General features: G+C 39.5%; 1 protein-coding gene across 6 annotated transcripts in view; it reads right to left on the bottom strand.

Annotated features, from left to right (window-relative positions):
• The window catches only part of PRR16 (proline rich 16), a 298,326-nt gene that overhangs the window by 250,337 nt on the left and 26,221 nt on the right, over nucleotides 1–21,768 (bottom strand). For 2 of the 6 annotated variants that reach the window (XM_090038443.1, XM_090038447.1), the window contains exon 2: nucleotides 20,641–20,802. The exons of the other annotated variants lie outside the window; for them this stretch is intronic. The gene's annotated coding sequence lies outside the window, so the exon portion shown is untranslated. The remainder of the gene's footprint in view (nucleotides 1–20,640; nucleotides 20,803–21,768) is intronic. 6 annotated transcript variants of the gene reach the window in all.

The following is a 21,768-nucleotide window of genomic DNA, read 5'->3' as shown; positions in this document are numbered from 1 at the left end:
TAAAATCTATTATGAAGTAGGACATTGAAGTTCAAAGATATGTGGCACTCAGCTTTAATGCAGAAAAAATAGAAAAGGAGTTAGAGGAAATTTATTTTAAAATCCTCTATCAACATCATGATAGCTATCATAGAGCAATTTTATTATATTAGTTTTGAATGCATTTTTGTAATCTAATTTTAGATTTTCAGGAAAATGGTTCTTTTCATTTCAAGAGGCATTCATGTCTTAGAAAGTAAATTGTCATGCTTGTTTGCCAAGTTTACCAGTGTCCTGACTTATTAAAAACAAAAGGAACTGAATATTTGACTAAACCTTGAAAGGAATTCATTGATGAATAAGAATTACATGTTAAAAATCATTAAAATGTCGGCTCACTCATATTTTTTTCTACACAACACAACAGGATGGTGGTTGGTGGTGCTCCATCCCCACCCACCCGCACATACCCGCTAGCACCTTTCCAAGTACCCATAGGGGTACACATTCCCCCAGTTGACAAACCCATGCTCTAAACCATTTAAATTAAGTAACGGGCATGTTCTCCAAAGGGACTAAACAGTGACATCCATTCAGCAGCCCATTGCTAACTTAGGCAGGGACAATTCTTTATTCAATGTGCTATTCAGGCAGAAGCCATATTTTTAACAAAATATTATATATGATTTCAGGTACAGCTATACCATCGACGTGAGTAAGTGCATTTGCTTTCACTGCCATTTTATCAGCCTTCCTCCATCAGGCATCAATTATACAAATAAGTGCATAATTTGGAGTCTCTTACAAATATGCCTGCATTTTGTTCAGGATGGTACAATGGTAACATTAGGCAGCAACATTTTCTTTATTACAGTGTAAAAAATATACACATTTTCCCATTCTGCAGTGACTGTTTGAACTGTTCATGAGCAGGACACAGAGGAGCAGAAGCAAGAACAGAAGAAAAAGGAGAAAGACCAGAATAGCCAAATGATCCAGGAAATGTAAACAGACATCAATATCCACAGCCACATTACTAATAGTTACAAGGTGAGACAGCCTAAATATTTCCATTTTAAGGATTATATAGAGAGTTCCCCCTAACCTTTCCATTTAGAATTAATTTCTAGATAAGGCTTCTTCCTAAAGATAGCTTACTATTTTTAATTACTAGCAAAAATTATTTATCTCTTTTCTGAAATAAGAGAAACAAACAACAAATCCAGATATGAGAAATGGCTGGTAGTCATACTTTGCTATTACTTGTTTAGAACACCAGTGCCAAATATGGTAAGGAGAGAGTTGAAATGTGGCAGTACACATTTGGGAAGAATCTCAGATGCTTTTCAGTGTTCTGATGAAAATAATTTACAACTGATCTGACCTCAGAAGAGACACCTGAAGCACCTGCCAGAGATGGAAAAAGCCCTTGGTACCCTAAAGCTGAAGTGAGGACTTAAGGCCCTCTCTACATGTTACAGGTATTGCACAGTTATCTGGTTAATTGCACAATTACCTGGAAGTCAGCTACATGTTCAAAGATACAATCATGATAAAAAGCTGCAACCACCTATAAAGTTAGACCTCAAAAATATGTACTAACTTTATAGTCAGTTTCAATCAAACTTTAATTTGCATGTGTAGCAGGGTCTCCCTCCCAGCCACAGGCACGCACCATGCCCAGTGAAAAACCCCCAAGCCCTAAGGAACACAGCAGTCCCGATCCCCAGGACCTGTAGATTTTATGGACCGCCCATCCCCCGCAAGCCCTAAGCATCACAGAAGTCACAATCCCCAGGGTCCAGGGGTTTAACACACCCCAAGGGCTGGGAGAGGATCACGATCATGGCATATACTGGAATGTAAAATCCCCAAACCCTGGAGATCACAACTGTCATAATCCCTAGGGCTCTGGGGTGTATACAAGATCCTTGGACCCTGGGGGGGCGTCGCAGCTGCAATAATCCCTAGGACTTTATGGTGCAAGTAACCTCTGGGACAGAGGGAAGTGCCCTTATGGTGATCCTCCAGCCTGGGGGCTTGCCTGCACATCCAGGGCCACAAGATTGCTGCAGCAGGGATCCTCCAACCCCAAGATTATATGGTGTGCCCCCACAGCTGGAAGTCCCTCAACTGGGGCTGCTGCCATGGGAGCCTACTTTTTGCCAGTGTAGAGGGAGCTGCACCAGGAATAAAACACAATGGGATCCAGTGCACAATCCCACAGTCCTGCCTACTGTCACGCATGTGCAGCATGCCAGGAGGCAAAACTGTGTCAATCACACATTAGCTCCCATCGTGACTTTGCCTACATGTGTAGAGGGGCCCTAAGACATAGCGAGAGATGACAATCATATTAAAAGATAATAAGCTGCAATACAAAATGGGAGCCTATGCCTATTTAGATCCTTTCCCCCTAACCTCAGACATTTGTCTACCTTTGCACTACTACCACTCTGTCTCCAGCTGGGACTGATGATTAGAAAAACATGTAAAGCCTGTGACACTGGAACTCCACAAACCTCAGAAAAGCAAATGACAGACTCCTTTTCATATGTTTTCACCTTCTTGGGTTTTTTTAGGTCTGATTTTTATTAATAGATGAAGACTTCTGTATGCAAAAGGATTGGAGCAAATAAGTCTTTATTAAGCTATACAGATGACAACAAAAACAAAAATAAAAATGAAATAAGATTAGGACAGTCATTTAAACGCATGAGGTCACCTAACAGTTGAAGTACCTTACCTGTTGCCCACAAGGGAAATATTTACAGAACATGCCTAAACCAAGCATGCAGAGAAGTGTTTATTACAATATAAATACTGTAATTTTACCACAGCATGCTGAAAATTATGTATTGAAGGAAAACCTATTCTAATTGCAAGGAAGATTGAGAAGAAAGAAGCCGTGCTGACCTCATGCTAAAATATCCAGCAGGGAAAAAGGTTCCCCAAGCTAGTAAGCATTTGGATTTGGGAGGAAAAAGCCTAAAATTTCCTTTTAATGTTTATTTTACATTTTAGTTATTACTGTATCTTCTTTTTTTTTGGTCTTATTTGTATCACCTCACTTAGGCTATTAACTAGATGGAATCCAAAAGAGAAAAAAGCCCTTTTCCATGCTTATACTGTTCAGAGAGACAAAACCAACTTGAAAAAGAACAATTGCCCTTCAAAATACTTGGAAAATAAATATTTTTAGATGACACATTTTTATAGGTTTATGTTTTTTAATGGTGGTTTTACTGTTGTTATTTTTCTCCTGGAAGTCACAGGCCTGACATGTTGCTGAAGCTGATTTCACAGAAATAAATTAAGCTGGCTATAGCCCCATACTGTGAAAATTCAGAGACTCACAAAAGGAAGAATGTATTCAGAAGGAAGAGCAAGCCTGGTTTGACCTCTTGGAACCATCAACATTAAAATAGGCACACAGATAGTAATATACAGCCACAATAAATGAAGCTGTTGAGTACCGACATAAAGCCATGATCAACTACTGGAAAAGAGAAAATTCACTGTGTTTTTAATGTCTTGGTATAACCTCACTGATAGCCAGAAACCTCGATCCGCTGTTATCACACCAGTGATGACAGCCTCTCCTCCTCTGACCATCTCAGCCACTTAACTTCTTCACCTTAGCTCCCTGCAAAAATGAGGCTATAATAACTGCTATATCTCAAGTCCTTTTAAAGAGATTTGACAAGAAATATTGCTATTACAATTATTAATTCGTTCCATTTTGTTTATAAGGTGCCAGAAGAATGCCAGAAGAGCATCTCATTCTTTCCTGGAGTTATTCAGGAAAATCAGGTGAGCTTAAATGATCTTATGACTTGGGTATCTGGCCTTAAGAAGCATGAATATATTTAAAGTTTCTGAGCTATTTTCAGCCAAGTTATATATTTCTGGGGGGAGGGAAAGGGATTACATTATAAGTCTTGGAAAAAACATACCTATTTGGAAAGGACCTATGTTCTACTTGCAGAGGACATGCTTCTAGCACAGAAACCAGTCTCATTTAAATAGGCAGTTCCTTTGGGGGGGTTTCCCCACCAGTCACATGCATTCTAGTATATGCCTTGTTTGTTTTATAATCCTCTCAAAGTATTTAAAGTTATACTTTCTACCTTATTTTCATCCCTCTAGTCAGTATAACATAGTGCAGATGACTTATTGAATCAAAATGTTTACAAAATACCCTGCATTGGTTAGCTATTGTTCCTCATTCTTAACCGGATGGCTTAACTAGTCAACATACAAAGAACTGTACATTTTCTGACTGAATATATAACTTGAAAATAATTTTCAGCAAATGATGTATATACTAACATCTACATTAAGTATATTTAGGCTAGCTAAGGTCAAACACTTGAATGTTTGTCGAAATCAAACATGAACGGGTCTTGAATAGAAGCAAATAAAAACATTCTTTCCAAGTTATACATTCTGTCAGCCCCAGTAATATCCCATGATAGCAAATTCCATGCACTCACTACTTATCTTATTACACCCACATTATTTAAAATATTTATTTCAGTAAATCTAACTATGTCAGCTGCTTCACTACTAGATATTCTGGATACATCTAGCTACATTATGTGCTCCACTGTGCAGAATATACCAAGTATTCCTCTAAGGTTGTACTGATTTCAAATGTATGTTAAGAGAACATCCAGGGTGTATTAAAACCATACTGGCTAAATTCCAGACCCCTTCACACCATACACTCTGGAAAGACAAAACTGCAACTGGCAGATACTGACTAAGGTTGAATCACATCTGCCTTTGCTTACCACCATGCCCCTTGTTCTCTGTCTGACATGGACTCTGAAGGGTATCAGCAACTGCTAGCATATTCCTTTAATCCTACATCTTGAGCTGACAATAATAAGCCAGTATGTAGCAATCACTATTAAGATGTTCTCCGTGTTGCACCGTAAACAACTAAAGCATTAATGCCCCCTGCACCCAAGGATCCTGCTTTAGTCCTTCCTTTGACTATTGAAATAAAAAGATCAGAAAACTAGATGTTAAATACTGGGCTAAAACTTAGGATATTTTTAAAAAGACAAACAGCAAACTATATGTCAATGTCAGCCTTGCAATCATGCTTGTATCCATTTTCCTCACCAATGGCTATGACAAGACCTTGAAATACCTACCAACAAAAAAAGTTACTTGTGATTGCATTTCTGCCATAATTAGCATTCAGATTAACTCACTGTTCACAAGTTAAACATAGGCTTCAACTCATTAGACACCAGTTAGCAATCTTTTTATCGCTGTCTCCTCAACTTGTCAAGCAACAGCTCAGCAGCACTACCTCGATGAATTAATGATGTTCTAAAACATATTTACATACTTAAATATGTATAATATGATCAAAAATTTATATTAAACTATTATACTGTCTAGAGAACATGTTCTAGTTTTTGTGGTCTCCTTTGGACTCTCACAGAAATGCTCACTGGTTGATGGAACTATTAAAAATAAAAGGGTTGAGGAGGGAGAGGCAGCTTGAAAAGTAGAAGCTTTAAAAAAATATCATTTTGAATGCTTAAGATTCAAGCCCCAAAGGTTTAGATTGCTGAGAATGAATGACAGGAGGCTGCAAAGTACCATGAGTGAAATGACTGTACTTGAGGTCTTAAAAATTAGCATACTGGCTTTGTTAATTATTTGTCTTCACCCCCAGTTAGGTGAACACTAAATATGATCCAGAGAAATATACTCTGTACATTTCTGCTATGTGGACAGCAGGGGAAAAATGTTCTCTAGTAGCCAGCTTTTTTCTTTCCTCCTTTTTTGTGGACTGAGAATTAGAGGGGGCAGGTGAAGGGGTAGGGAAGTTATTCTTTAAGGCCAGGTACAGACATTACACTTTTACCAGTATAAGTGATACGAAACTGGTATGTACTCATAACAGAACAGAAGTTTGGCACACACAAACTGATTTAAAATGATGGAACCTGATCTAAGATTTGTCCAAAGGGCAATTGTGTGTTGTTTGCTACTGAGCGCTAAACTACATTGCTTACAGAAAACTGCATACTTTGGATTGATTCTGCCTCAGGTTTTTTGAATGCCTGTACCTAGCCTAAAAGCATACATTTTTCTTGATCTGCCTTTACCATTAATTTCCTCAGCATTAGCTTCCAGAACCTCACTTTTGTCTTCACATATGTTTTTAGATGACAAGTCATATTGTGAAAAGTTACATCAGGCTACATTTACTGCATTAGTCATGCAGTAAGCCATACAAAATCTGAAGTACTCTTTATTACAAGAAATACAGAATTTAAGAGAAATTTAATAGGAAGGAAAAAAACCAAAGTTTGTGTCATCAAGGAAAAATGCTTGTAACATCAGTGGGAAAAATGATCTGTAGAGTAATTGCAGTTAATTCACTGTAATTTGGCAAAAATTATCCTAGGTGTTTAGACGGAAACAAGTAAGAGGCATAACCTTTTGAAACAAAAAGTTCACAACTGCTTCAAAACTGACTTGCAAAGATTAAAAACAGCAGATTCCATCAAATCAGTGCCACTCAGTGTACCATATAATGTAAGATACCCCTACCTGCTCCAGTCCTATAAAAACCATTTCCATATTGATGTCCCACTGAGGTAAAGTCCTACCATGCACAACCCTGAACCATCATAACCAGCATATAATTTAGCTGGAGAATAGAATAGTCTAAAAAAATCAGCATAAAATGGCTTAGGCCTCTGGAGTATGTACAGACAGTCAAAAAGCCCAACGTTGAATCAATTCAATCTTCACAGGTTAGCCTAAACTGCAGATTGAACCAATAAGAAAGTGAACAGACATTCAACATTTGATTCCAGAAATGCAGCTACATGCCTGCAGTGGCTCAGGCCAGAAGCCAGATGCTACAAGAACATGCCACCCTGCTTGGCTGGAGCAGACAGCATGGGCCAAAGCTAGCCAACTCACACGGGGGAAGTGGGGAGTTTACAGGGGAGGTGTAAAGCATCCCGGGATGCTGGAGGACTGAGAGTTAAAATAAATCTGGAGGACTAGAGGAACATCATTATAACAAATCTTATTACAAACAAATGTGTGATGAAAAATGTGTTTCAGTAACATATGGCAGCTACAGAAGAGTTTCAAAAGATAGTATCACCAGTACATATTGACCATTTTCTTAACTAAACAGAAAAACAGACACTGAATAACTTTAAGTAGCTACTTTAAAAGCCTCTTAAATTAACCTTTACAAAATGTTTTTCTTTAAATTATCTAGCTTTTTCCCCCTTTAAGAAAAATCTCACTAGTCTTATGGAACACATGCATGAATTATTTCAAGAAAAACTCATGATACTGTTCCTTTGGGGCAAGCTTTAAAATGAATACTTAAACTAGTAAAGCAGCTACTGGATGTTGCCATTTCTGCCTATTTAAGAAAACTCTACTTGCCTCCTTACTGGTACTGGCACTACCATAGAATCATAGAAAATTAGGGTTGGAAGGGACCTCAGGAGGTCATCTAGTCCAGCCCCCTGCTCAAAGTAGGACCATCCCCAGCTAGATCATCCCAGCCAAGGTTTTGTCTAGCCGGGTCTTAAAAGCCTTCAAGGACAGAGAGTCTACAGCCTTTCTGGGTAACCTGTTCCAATGTTTTAATGCCCTCCTAGTGAGAAAATTATTGCTAATATCTAACTGAACTTCCCTTGCTGCAACTTAAGACTGTTGCTCCTTGTTCTGTTCTCAGTGGTGGCAAATGACAGTCTAGCTCCAACCTCTTTTGAATAACTCTTCAGATAGTTGAAGGCCGCTATTAAATCCCCTCTCAGTCTTCTCTCCTCTAGACTAAATAAGCCCAGTTCCCTCAGCCTCTCTTCCCAAGTCATGTGCCAGAGGCCACTCTCCCTTTTAACTGCCCTCCACTGGACTCTACAATTAGTCCACATCCTTTCTGTAGCGAGGGTCCCAAAAATGAACACAGTACAGGCAGTCCTTGACTTACAATGTTTAGAGTTACAACATTTATAAATTGACACCCCATTTCAACTTTATGATTTCAGTTTCAACTTTACAATGCTTGATCCAGTGCAATGCCACACCAGCAAACAAGCTCACTGTATCGCTCATCTCCCTGGAGAACATCTGTCCAAACTTCCTTGGACACTTCCTTTAAGAAAGCAGACAAGACTCCAGAAAAGCCTGCAGCCAAGACTCCCGAGAAGACTCCAGACGAGAACTCTTCAAAAAGTCCAACCAAGATCCTTTCAAAAAGTCCAACAAAGTCACCTCAAATAAGTCCTTCCAAATAGATACGATTGCTATTAACAATATAAATACAGCTATATTACTCATCTATAATTGATCGAGTACAAAATTCTGAGATATTTTTAATGAAAACAGGGTAACAGGCCTAAATAGGGTCAGGAACCAATCCCCCATTTATAACATGGTTTCTTATGAGAAAATTGGTTCTGAATTTCAACTTTTCAACTTAAAATGCAGTTTTCAGGAACCAATTGTGTCATAAGTCCAAGGACTGCCTGTACTCCAGATGTGACCTCACCAGTGCTGAATAGAGAGAAAGAATTGCTTCCATTGACCTGCTGGCAACACTCCTCCAATGCAGCCCAGTATGTCATTAGCCTTCTTGACAAGAAGGGCACACCATTGGCTCATATTCACCTTATTGTTCACTAACCCCAAGATCCTTTTCTGCAGAGCTGCTGCCCAACCAGTCAGCCCCCAGCCTGTACTGCTACAAGGAATTGTTCCATCCTACATGCAGGACTATGCACTTGCCCTTGTTGAACCTAATGAGATTTCTTTTGGTCCAATACTCCAATTTGTCTATGTCTCTCTAAATCGTAGCCCTACCCTCCAGTGTATCTACAACTCCCCACAGCTTGGTATCATCTGCAAATTTGGTGAGGATGCACTCTCACTCACTCTCACCTGCAACGTTTTCCAGGTTGTTGATGAAGATATTGAACAAAACTGGCCCCAGAACCTACCCCTGGGGCACTCCACTTACACTGGCTGCCAACTAAACACTGAGCCAGTAATTACTATTCTCTACGTCTAATGCTCCAGCCAGCTGGCTATCCACTTTACAGTCCATTCAGCCAGCCCATACTTCCTTAGCTTGCCTGTGAGAATATTGTGGGAGACCATGTCAAAAGCCTTGCAAGGCACACCACATCCACTGGTCTCCCCACATCCACAGAGCCAGTCATCTCATCGTAGAAGACAATCAGGTTGGTCAGGAGTGACTTGACCTTGGTGAATCCATGCTGACTGTTCCTAATCACCTTCTTCTTCCAGTGCTTAGAAATTTATTCTTTCTTTCTCCCCTTCCCTCTAGAGTGGTATCTGGAATCAGCCATCACCTTGGGAAGTCATGGTAGCATGACAACTTGACTGAAGCTACAATTCCTAAGTATTGGAGTTAAAAAGTGGCTTCTCACAAAACCAGTGAAGAAATTAAAGTCTTCCATGCTAACTGCCCTGGCATAAAGCAGACCATGGTAGAGTTCTAGAAACACTCTACCCATTCCATGGAAACTGACACAAATTATGCCATGCCAGTATAACGGTACTGGTCAGGCCCCTAAAAATCAACATGATATAAAAGTCATCAATTTTTAAAATAATATCATATAATCTATTAAAATATAATATACTACTTGTTTGTTTTCATGTCTGTATCTATATGCAAAACACACGCCTCTAAAATGGCAGGGACAGGTCTAGACATCTTTATTTAGTTGGTTTTTGTTTTAAAAATATATAAAAGCAGGGAACCTTGTGAATAAACCTGGCTTCAAGGTTTAGGAATTTAAGAAAAGAAAATATTGCCAGATCTGCTATAAATTACCAGGAGCAAAATATCTGATGTTCTCAAGTCTCCAATACTGAAGAATATGGGTTGTGTTTCTGTCAATTCTGTCTGGCAAAAATACAGGGAAGAACAGGATTTGTAGGACTGAGAGGCTATTTATGGCAAAACAATTCATTTCCATGGTTGAAAATGTATTGTTTGCATATAATGTTGGGGGAAATGACTCATTCCAGTGGTACCATGAGTTTCCCTAGCATTCTAGACCGTTTTAAAAATATGGTACATACCCAAATCAGGTAAATTTAAGTGATCAGTCACATTGCAAAATGTTGTTCCTCACTGCTCCATAGCTGTCCTCTCAAGTATATTGCCAATATGACACATGGATTTATCGGTAACAACTTCACCACAGATTGTTCAAACTAGATAAACTATTCACAGTCTAAGAGCCATGGCTGAGCTGGTGATAGTGCTATTGCACATGTAGTTTTCTGTTCATATATTACACTTGTGATTTGTGGTCTGTGCAGATATTTTAGTCAAGAACCAGGCTGAGAACTTGGTTATGAAAATGTCTTGCATAGGATGAAAGAGGACATGAAACAACTGGTTGTGAATATTTTGGAAGAAATGAGATCTACATCTCCCTTTTCTCTAATTTTACCAAATGCAATGTTGTCCCATTCAGTTCCATTCCAAGTTCTGCTGCAAAGATCACTCCCCTATCATGTCACTTTGATCCCTGTCCTGGATTCCAGCAGCCTTTACCAACAAAAATAAGTTGTTTGTCATTGACTAGAAGGTCTATCCTCAACCCCACTCATCCTCCTTTCTGTCTGAAGGTAGACTCTTACCTCTGATAAGCCCAGTCTCTACCAAATGCTTGCTACACTTTCAAATAAGAACTTTTATGTTCTCTCCTATCCCTGTTTGGAAGGAATGCTCCAAATGCCACAAAAACCTCTTATAACCTCCTTGAATACCCCTTTTTACACAACGAATATAAAAAAACCTTAAGTTAAGGTACAGGTGTTCCAAGATCACCATTGATGATGCCAACCAATAATGTCTCATTGTTTCTTTGTACTCCTCTGTCTGTCTATAGTTTTTTCACTCACACTTTACACAGCAGACTTCTTAGGGTAAATCCTAACTTCTTTTTATACAAGTGATTCTCAACCTGGGTGGCAGGGCACCCTAGGGTGCTGCAAGATCCTTTTAAGGATTTTTTTCAGTATTAGCAGTGTTGGGTGTGCAAACACCCACACATGGTTCATAAGTTAAAAATCAGAGATTTCAAATAGGAATCCATAGTATCAAAAACATTCTGACCTTTTGTGGTCTTTCAGATTTCAACAGAAGAATTGTGCTATTATCTTTTTCTGCAGGCCAGGAGTGAGTGAAAGCTAAGAGCTGGCATTTTCCAAGGAGTGACTTGAGTTTAACAAGGTTGAGACCACTGGTTTATACAGTTCTTGACACAGTAGGGTTCTGGGCCATGATTAGGTCTCCAGGGTGCTGCAGTAATACAAATAACATCAACACTGAATAACAAATTCTACTTGGAGCAACAGAAACCTCTGATTTTCCCTTTTTTCCCCCACACTGAATTACTTACCAAGCTTAACTTACAAGATATGGCATATTCACAGCCTAAGGTGTTTTGCTTTAGAGAGAATGTAAATGCTCACGCAAAGCCCATGAAGCTTATGATGGTAGGTTAAGGCTATCCCAGAGGCAAGCTTTAAAATGAGTACAGCCACCCCTTAGCTACAAAGTTATTTTTCCTTGACCTGAAGTATTTTGCATGTTGAACTTTACTGCTCCTCCTTTTAAGTGCTTGAGTGTGGGAGTGGAAAGGACGAGGGAACTTTTCAGGGTTGTACATCCCCCAAGAAAATAAAGTAGAAGCCACCAGTTCACAAAATTAAAATGTCCAATGAATAACAAAAGTATATTTTGCTGAACGTAAAGTACGTTATGCATATTTTACAAGTGTAGTGACTAAAAAAGTTTCATGTAAAAGGTTCATAACTGTCATTTCCTGTATATTTCTGAAATGGCTGCTTTGTGCTTTTAGCAGATTTTTGCCCTAGCTATAGGGTACCCTGCGCCCCCTCCCTCCATATGTTTCTAGTCTTCAATCACTAACATAAGAGGCTTGCAAATCAGACAGTTATCATTCATAGTTAAACTGGGTCAACAAAGATTTAAAAAAAAATCATCATCATCTTGGTAACAAATGCAATATGATGGATTTTCTGTTCATTCTACTCTCTCCATCATAGTCTAAAGATCTTTACTCATTAGGACTCTGTATATGATGCTGTTCACACTCTCCAATACCATTTTATTCTTAAGTTCCCCACTTGATCACTACTAAAATACTACTCATCCTTCATTTTTGGAAATAGGGCTTTACCTCAGTGAAATCATAATAATCTTGGTCTCTTAGGTTAGGGGAAGACATTACACATAAATCAGTTCAAGTGTAACAGAACAGAAGTTTAGTGCACATAGTTTCAAAATGGCCAAAAGTGGTTTAAGATATACCTCAATGGATGTAGTATCAGACTTAACTAATTCAGGTTAAACTGGTCTATTGAACTTCTGTCCCAGATCTCCTCCCAACTCAAGTTATCTCACTGTCCTCCAGCATCCCATAATTCTTTGCATGCCTGTGCTGTCTGCTCCAAGGAGCTGGGCTGACCCCACCCCCTAGGCTGTCACATTGTTGCAGCAGCAAAACCCCTACTCCCCAGCCCTGCATCCTGTCTGTGCCTGCTAATGGAGGTGTGCGGGGTAAAGGGCTGGGGGAGAAGAGGCCCCCACACTATGTGAGCCCCCCCCATCAACTGTGCTTGCTCTTGCCAGTCCACACAGCTATTCAGCTCTGCTGCCAGTCCACACAGCTCTCAGACTTGCTTTTGCCTGCTGATGTCAGCCAAGCTGGGCAGGGTGGGGGAGTGCAGGCTCCACACAGCTGTGCTTTCTTGGGTCTGGAGGGGCTGGGGCTGAGGAGAGGAGGCTTCTACTCCACCGCCTTTGATGCCAAGTTGCTCGGCTGACATTCCTGGTTCTGAGCCTCAGCCTCAGCTCCTGTCTGCCCATGTCAGCTAAGCCAGGCAGTGGCTGGGGGCAGGGAGGAGTACAACCCACACCCTTCAGGCCCAACCCCAGTCTGCCAGACCTAAGAAAGCACAGCTGGGGGGAGCCTGCATTCTTCCACCCTTCCCCGCACCCTGCCAGGATCACCTGACATGGACAAGGGTAGAAGCAGGGCCGAGCGCTATGCAGGCTGTCAGCTGAGCCAGGCAGCATGACGGCAGTGGGGAAGCAGAGCCCCCCCCCATACTGTGGCCTTGCCCTTGCTCCCCGCCACTCAAGCAACCACAGCTGGGGGGGAAGTGTCCCCCTGCTGCTAACAGAGCTGCTGGTGTGGGGCGGGGCTGGGGAAAAGGGCCCCAGTGGGAGGCATGCCAAAGTGCCCCTTGCCCAGCCGGTGCAGGCATCTATGTGGCTCCTTCCCCACACCGAAGAGTGAACATTCATTCTGTTCACTCCTGGTTCAATCTACACAGCTTAGAGAAAGCTGAGTAAATTGAATACATTCCACCTTGGGCTTTTCAAATGTCTGTACTTTGCCTTGGTGTTAAGCTATTCCTTTGAGCTGCAAGCGGAAAACTTACTACAATATTTCTACTATTCAATAAAGAAAATAATGGGAGAACTTTGTTTCTACAGGAAAAATGCATACGTCCTAGTACAGGTGTGTGAGGACGCACACTCAAGGACTTCACTCTAGGATTATGGCAAGAATGCCAATGACACAACCTGCTGGCTAGGTCTGCCCTACAGTCGTTTCATATGCACTCCCTGAATGCATTTCCAGCTTGGTGCAAGAGGCTGCAGGGGGACCCCTCCCCCAGTCACTGACAGGCCACTAGGGGGGACATGTCTCCCATTCGCCCCCTTGCCCCCCGACTTAGGAGGCACTGGTCGCCCATGGGAGCAAGCAACAGCTACTGCTGTCAGGTCCAGATCTAGTCCAAGGGGATGGGGGTGATCAAGTTTGACCCCCTGGTTTCCAGTAAAACTAGCTTCAACAACCACAAAAATTATCACAAGTCTTTCCTAACTTTATATTGCTCTAAAAATTCAGATGCATAAATTTAGTTGCAATTACTACAATAAAAAAAAACAACACACACATCATAGTATTGTTAACCCCCATAACAGACCTCTAGGTCTATGGGACAAATTACAAATGCTTCTTCATGAATAAATTATCATAATTAAACCCTCTACTGGAAATTACCGAGTATTACAAGTTACGCAGCTTGTTAAAATCAGCCCTATGTTGTTTCTTTGACAGGCCTTTTATTAGGTGTTGAAGTCAACAGAAAGAGTCATACTGACTTCACTTTGCTGCAAATGTGCCATGTATGACATGCGTGTCATATAATATGATGCTTCTCTTATTTTTACAACATATATATGAGTCCTAAAACTCTAAAGGTAAAGGGGCAGACTGAGAAAACTTTTTGAATTGGTGAGATTAAAAATGCAAAGTTTAGGGGATATATTTACTACAAACCATCAGTACTGACACTAAAATGCAGAAACACTTTAAGCTTAGGATACATTTGCAAATCCATTTTTTTACTCTACATCTAGTTAAAAAGTATGTGTTAACCATTTATCCCTCTTATTTTAATGATTATTGTAGACCATGAACTTTTTCTAAAAATCAGTTTTTGGTTATCATGCAGCAATATAATTCTACACAACACAGGTTACAGTGAATGCAGGAAAATATTTATGATAACTGAGAAGATGGGAAGGAATGTTTATAAATACTGCATGTCAATATGTCTCAATAGAGGCCAGGGTCTGCAAATAACCAGACCCAAGCATGTGCTTACATTTTTCATGCAACTTGTCTTCATTGCCTTCAGTGGAACTACCCATGAATCTAGTTAAATGCACCAGTATTTGGAAGATGAGGGCCATAGCTTTCAAGATTTGTGTAGCAGAAACATGGTCCTTTGTATTGTCTATGAGCACCTAGAATACATTGGTGCTATATAAAAATATGATGTTCATGAATCTGGTGTGTGTTATTGCTATTATTAATCAGTTCACAAGCTTTTGAGAAAAATAATTTTAATTAGTGTCACAGAATAAACAGTAAAATCTACTCTTGTCAAAAGTAGCCTTTGAGGTGCATGCTAGTCAATAAAATCTATGTAACATTTTTAGGTTTGACAAATCAAATAATTCTTTTGGACTTTCTTTTTTTTGTTTGTTTCCAAAAGGGGGTGGGAGACAAATTATATTATAAAATGTTGGCTGAAATATTTTCAATATTTACAAAGGAACACAAAATAGGATGACACTGGATAGTTACATAAAGCTAGTAAACATTTCATATTGCACACAGGAGCTTCGAAAAAGAAGAGGGTTTGCTCCTAAATCATCTAATCAAATAGATTATTCCTAGATTAAAAAACATGCTATTAAGACATACAATTCATAGGATAAAAGTTAATTAATAAAAGAGGCAGATAATGTGTATAAGGAAAGAAAGTATATATAAATGAAGCTTATATTAAGATGCTTTTGGAAGCTAAGGAGCAAGAATTAGTTTAACAGTAAAAAAAACCCTCTGACTGCAAAATTATTTTCCATTTTCTTCCCCTGTAATGACTTGCGATCAAAATTGTAGATTATACACCAGATTGTGCCATGCATTAATAAGACTCATTATGTCTACCTTTAGGGGAATGATGCTTTTAGTTTTCCCATTACTTTTCAACACTGTACATACAGTGAATGATTATATTGCTGTTTACTGACAATTTCCGATTTTTCCAAAGCATGAGTCACTTCAGTCTATTTTTAAAATTCATGCAGGGAAACAGATCATTGATGTCAAAACAGTCATTAAATATTTCTGAACATATAGCTACCATTGCATGCTTTGTAGCTAAACACTTCAGATTTAATTTTTATAACTAGGAATGTTTACTTGCTCCTCTGTGTCAAAACTGGACAGAAACACCTCCTGTCTCTTTCTCATCTGTGTTGAAGTTCTGCCTTCCCATTTTAGTTTCCAGCTGGTTTTCTTCTCCTTAAGTGTGTCCTATTTGACCCATCTGTGCATCCAGCTGCAGCAACTCTGAGCTAATCCTAGCACTGGTGGTAGGGAGTCTTGCCTTCTAAAAATTATAGGCTGATGAAGAGTAAATCTTACTAGCAGGGAGAAGGGAGGAAAAGCAGGGCTCTGATTCTCTGCTAATGGACACCCATACAAGCCTCTCCCACTACCATCCCCTCTCTGAATTATTAAAAAACTCAAACAGCCAATTCTCAGATGATATACCCATGGAAACTAGACAGTTCCCAAAGAGTTAGGTTTTCAGAGTAATTAATATATGACACAGAAACAATCATCATCATCACCAAAGGTACAGCAAAATTTCACCTGTAGGATCATTTCACCAAAAAGGAATCTAAAAGAGCTTTAAGTCTCTGTTATCCTAGCATCCAAACAAGAAAGTCCCATTCCCACCATTAAGGGGAAATATACGTTTTCCACAACTCTGACTCTTCCAAGTTTGCCTGCAAGCTAAAAATTCAGAATGTAAAAAAATTGCAACATTCTGCTACGGGAAGAATTTATTTCCACTAAGAGCCACAAGCTGTTTCATATCTTCATTTGAATTATGAATGAACTGCCTTTGAACTCAGCTTTCTAAGTGAATGACAAACTCATTTCAAATATCACAACCATTGGAGTGTAGAATTAACATCCTACTTCATCTGGGGTTTCTCATATCAGAATAAAATCCTACCGTCCAAAAGTCATGACCAAAACTGCTAATTTACACAAGACAGGTTAAGACCCTTAGTAACGGTGTCTAACAAGTTGTACTTTTGCCCTCAGAATTTTAGGAGAAATGTCATAATCTAAAAACACACAAGTAATATGTAACATTAACTAATGTCCATGAACCTTAGGACTGTGGGAAATGTCTAAAACCAGCTGGATTACCCTTGCTATTATGTGGTTTATCGCATACTTTGAACTTCATTTTGATTCCTCAAATCCTGTTATGTTCCATTACCAGATCTGCATTCATATTTGATTTTACTGATGCTAAAAGATTATGGGAAAACATGGCTGCTGTGGACACCTCAAATAGTAAGGTATCATGAATTTAATCAAAAACACAGTTAAATTAATTGGAGCCTGTAAGTGGGTCACTCACTCAGCTTCCTCATCAAGGCTAGTAGCTCTGTGTTCAGGGTTTCCAGCCAGTTTGTTTTAAGGGGGGGGAGGGCAAACTTGTCCCTCTAGTAAATAAAACAAACAAAGCAAACAAAACAAGCATTCATGCAAACAACAAACAAAACTACATCCTGGTGTCTTTCTTCTGACTGCAGAGAGACAACCTAGTCTCTGCATCTCCCTCAGCATTGCAGTCTCCTCTCCTCTTTTGCAGTCTGCTCCTGTGGTTTTTAACTTTCTTTGTGGCTCTGCCCTCATTTACCAGTTTGCTCCACCTTCCAACCAGGCAGTCTATTAACTGGTAATCACCTGACACCTAGGTTTAGCCCCTTCCATAATTTCAACTGGTTTTGAATTAAATCATAGTAAAGTAGTTCTGGCTCTTCACTTTTACTTGCTGTGCATTTTTCCTGCTGTGCATCTGTCCCATTTTGATTTGTCTTCTTTTCTGTTCCAACTGTTTCTGGTATATACAGTCTGCTAATCTTCAGGATATGTTGTGTTTTACATTTAACAATGTATCCAAAAGGACTCTGAAAGTGAAGTTTTGCTATCCAGCTGAAAGCATCTCTGCTGGCTCCTCCTGGCAGGAGCCATAAGAGTCTACTCACATAATACTACTCACACTTCTTGCAGCCAAACAGATGAAAAAGACTAGTCTAGCCAACCTTGTCTTAAAGCCTAAGATCTGAATCTATCCCTACAATATGAAAAAAACCCCACAGTGACAATCACTACCTACCCTAATATTTTAAAGTAATTTATAATCTTCATTACCACCTTTCTTTGCTTTTCTTATTTGTTCACCTGCCCACATTCAGCTAGGAAAACTGATTTTAAATGGCTAAGTTTATGAGTAAGGGAAGAACATTCAATAACAACTTTTAAACTAGTACCATCATTTTAGAAAAGGGGTTAAAAAAGCAAAGTTGCTTTTGCAATTTGTAGCTTTCCAACATTTTAAGTAAATAGAAGTAGACATTTATGCATCTTGACAACCTATTAAGGAGCTATATCGTTTCTCTGCAAGAAGAAAACACCTTGCATCCTAGTCAATGGGTATAAGCATTAAGAACACATATATCATAACACAAACAGTATATATAAATTGGGACCAGGAGACAGGGAAGTCAACATCTTAAGCATATTGAGAAACATAGAACGAATAGAAGATAAGAGTATTTGTAAGTAGTGAGGGGGATTAGAGTATGGAAAGAGTACTGCAAAATCAGTTGAATGGCTACAAAGGAAACAGCCAAGTCTTCCCTTTATAGGTTAGTATTACTCTCCCAGTTTTACACTGTACTGAATTAGGAATCTAAATAAACATTGTTTGAATCAAGTTTGGCATTTTAAGGGTTTTACAAAAATGTTTTAATTTATTTTAACAGAAAACATATTTTTCCTGCTATGTAAATACCATGTTTACCATACAATTATTTTATAGCTTCTTACTCATTAGTGTTCCAGAAAAAAGGACTAAATTTTACGCAATAAAATAAATAAATGAAAACCCAATGCATTCAATCTGGAAGACAGTAATGAAATAATCTAACTCATTCAACAAATAAATACCGAGTCAAATTTTAACTAATGGCTGTATACTCTCTCCAGGAAAGCATGTAGGGTAAAAGTAAGAAAGAATCAAGATGTTTTTGCCCAAATTCATTCATCCTTCCAGATGTATAAAATAGCCATGCTAGGTCCTCTGAGACCAAATCTGTGGAGGTAGATTATAGAGTCAGACTTGGGAGTAGAGTGAGTGTTCCATGTATTTCAAAGAGCCATGTTCCCCTATTACTGTGATAGGTCATTTCTGAAAGGGTTGTCCCTACTCTTGCTCTTCATATTGCATGGCTTTTTCCAGCTACAATAGAGGCGTATATTAACACTGCTTTTGCTATTGTACTTGTTTTAGGGAACATCTACATGCCAGAATTTGGCCCAATACATTGGCATGCACTCCTGCTTCACCTGTAACATGAAATACATTCAGGGATATTCCATGAATTCCCTGTTACATATAATAAAAGAGTTATATCCAGCAGCTGGTACAGACGAATTGAAGGCACAGTCAGTATGTAGCTAAACATGATCAGCATTAAGCCAAATGTGTTGTTGTATAAAAGATTTGGCATATTGATTCCGGAACATTATGAAGAATCAACATATATATGATATGTAACTAAATACTGCTATATAACCAATCAAAATGATACACTCTAAACAGAGCACTAATTTCTGAGATGATGTCAATCACAGGCCCAACCTATTTGAAGTGGCACACTCATCTTTTATAGATACTGAAAATTATCTCCTCACATCAACCTCTCTCCTTTGTAGTACCATCTGCAAGCAATCTTCCCCATATTTTCTTTCAATATAGCATCAGCTATGCTAGAAAATAGGCATCTTTCGTTGGGCCAATGGTATAGGTTGGTCCAATCTATACAGTTTCCCCAATAAAAGATACAAAAAAACCCAAACAAACAACCTCTGCCCACTTGTATATTTCCTAGACTACAGTGACTACAATGACCTTCTAATAGTACTACAGTAAAATCCCTGTTATCCAACATTTGAGTAACACTATTCACTGGAATTTCTGGCCAGATGTAGGGGGAAGAAAGCTTGCACTTGGTGGCTGCCACCGCCACCCACCATCCTGCACTGCCACCGCTCTGCATGTGGCCACTGCCACCCCCACCCCCCACTCCATGTACAGCTGCCACCACCCCCTCCACCCTGCCAAAGCCTCTGCTCCATGTCTAGCTAGAAACCTCTGTGCTTCAGGTAACCAGCACTTTTAAGTTACTGGCACCCCCATTCCCCACTCATGCCAGATAACAGGGATTTTACTATACTTAATAAACAGACACAGATCATTTTTAGTGCACTAATCCTACCATTTCTAAGCATTTATTTATACAATCTAGTTGTATCGCCCCATTTCAAAGGCCTCCAATAAAGTGGACTGTCATGTGGATGCTTCCTTTATATGACACTCTATAGTAACAAGATATATTTGACAAAGCTATGTGTAAACACATTCTATTTTAAAACAACTCTGCAATATGAAAGTGGATTCCCCATAATATTTTAAACACAATATTTTGAATTTGCTATGAATAACAGGAACTAGCAGATTGTGTAATCTCATCATACAGTTGCTATGGCATTACTACCTTGGTGCAAAAATATCAGATGAATGTTGAAAGAGTAGGTTTAATCTTATGAAAGAAATGTCTACAGTAATTATTCATAAAAGTTTAAAGTAAAAACTCATTTTCAATGATTCCATTAAACCATAACTGATACCTTTACAACTGTCAGCATTTCTGCATACCAGAGAAATAGCCCTAAGGTGCTAAATAAAGTCTGTCTATTCATTTATGTTTGGGCATTTATACACACCATGAGGGTATACTTCGGTTTAATTCTCCCTAAATTGAAGTGGTAGGTCTTTAAAAACACCGCTTCAATTTAGGGTGAAGTAAACCCCCATGGCATGTACACAAGGCTCAGGCCCGACCCTTACCTGTCTCTCCAGCAGTGCGGAGGGGAGGGCAAGCTGCTGGTGGCCTGAGTGGTCCCTGAGCTGAAGGAAGAGCAGAGCACGGAGGGTTGGTGCTTCCCTCTGTAGCAGTGGCAGCACCCATCCGCAAGCACCTGGCCTGAGCTGTCCTGTAGGGCACTACAGCTGTGGAGAGAAGCATCAGGCCTTCAGGCAGGCAGGTAGGCTCCAGGGAGAAAAAAGAAAGAGATTAGGCTTGCCGCTCCTCCCGCCTCCCCCCCTTCACTGGAGCCTGCTTATACAGGCTGTCACCAGGCTGCCTGCACAGCCCCGGAGATACACAGGGCCCAGTGCTTCCTTCCACAGCAAACTAAACTACCTCAGACATGTTTTAGTTTGCTACATCCTAAAGTTATTTAACATGCATTATGCCACTGACAATGCAAACAGCCTGCCATTAAAGCACATTACACTACTGATACGTGCAAACAGCTGCACCATTAAAGTGGTGCAAAAGGGCATTACGGTGCTGTAAAGGCCAATTTTGTGGAGTGTACAAATGGCCTTTGGTACTTGTATGAGCCCTGTTCCCATACCACCTAAACTTACAAGTTTCAATATATTTATCCTCACAATACTCAGAGGCAAGGGAGGTATTATTGTCCCCATTTCGTAGATAGAATTGACTTTAGGTTATAGATAATGCCATACAGCAATTCCTTTTCAAACTGCTGTCATGTCTCTCTCAGGAAATATCACAAGCAGAGTTGCAAGATTATTTTTATTGCAAAATCCCCAAATCAGACCAAAGGGAAGTTATGTTCTTCTGAGTTTCCTTACAAATCTGAGCTAAAAGTAATCCAAGTTTTCAAAGGAGCTAGTTGCAGTTTCACTCTGGGGATGGTTATTTTGATCAAATTCCAGATTCAGTGAAACACAAAACTGTTTGTCCATCGGTCACTTGTTTAAAGTGTAAATGTGGCTATCAGAGACTCTGAACAGACATACATTAGTTAAAAAAAAAACCCATAAGTTTCAAGGCACAAAGCTATATAAGAAAAGGTTCACATGGACCTCTGTGCACAGAAAATGCTGATTAAAGCACAACATAAGTGACAGTAGTGACTACAGTAGGTATTCAGAGGATTTACT

The sequence above is a fragment of the Crocodylus siamensis genome, chromosome 3 (assembly GCF_052110815.1).
Source record: "Crocodylus siamensis isolate JL-2025a chromosome 3, ASM5211081v1, whole genome shotgun sequence".
Taxonomy (NCBI): domain Eukaryota; kingdom Metazoa; phylum Chordata; order Crocodylia; family Crocodylidae; genus Crocodylus; species Crocodylus siamensis.
The sequence above is the reverse complement of the archived record's forward strand: the minus strand, read 5'-3'. Positions and strand labels throughout refer to the sequence as shown.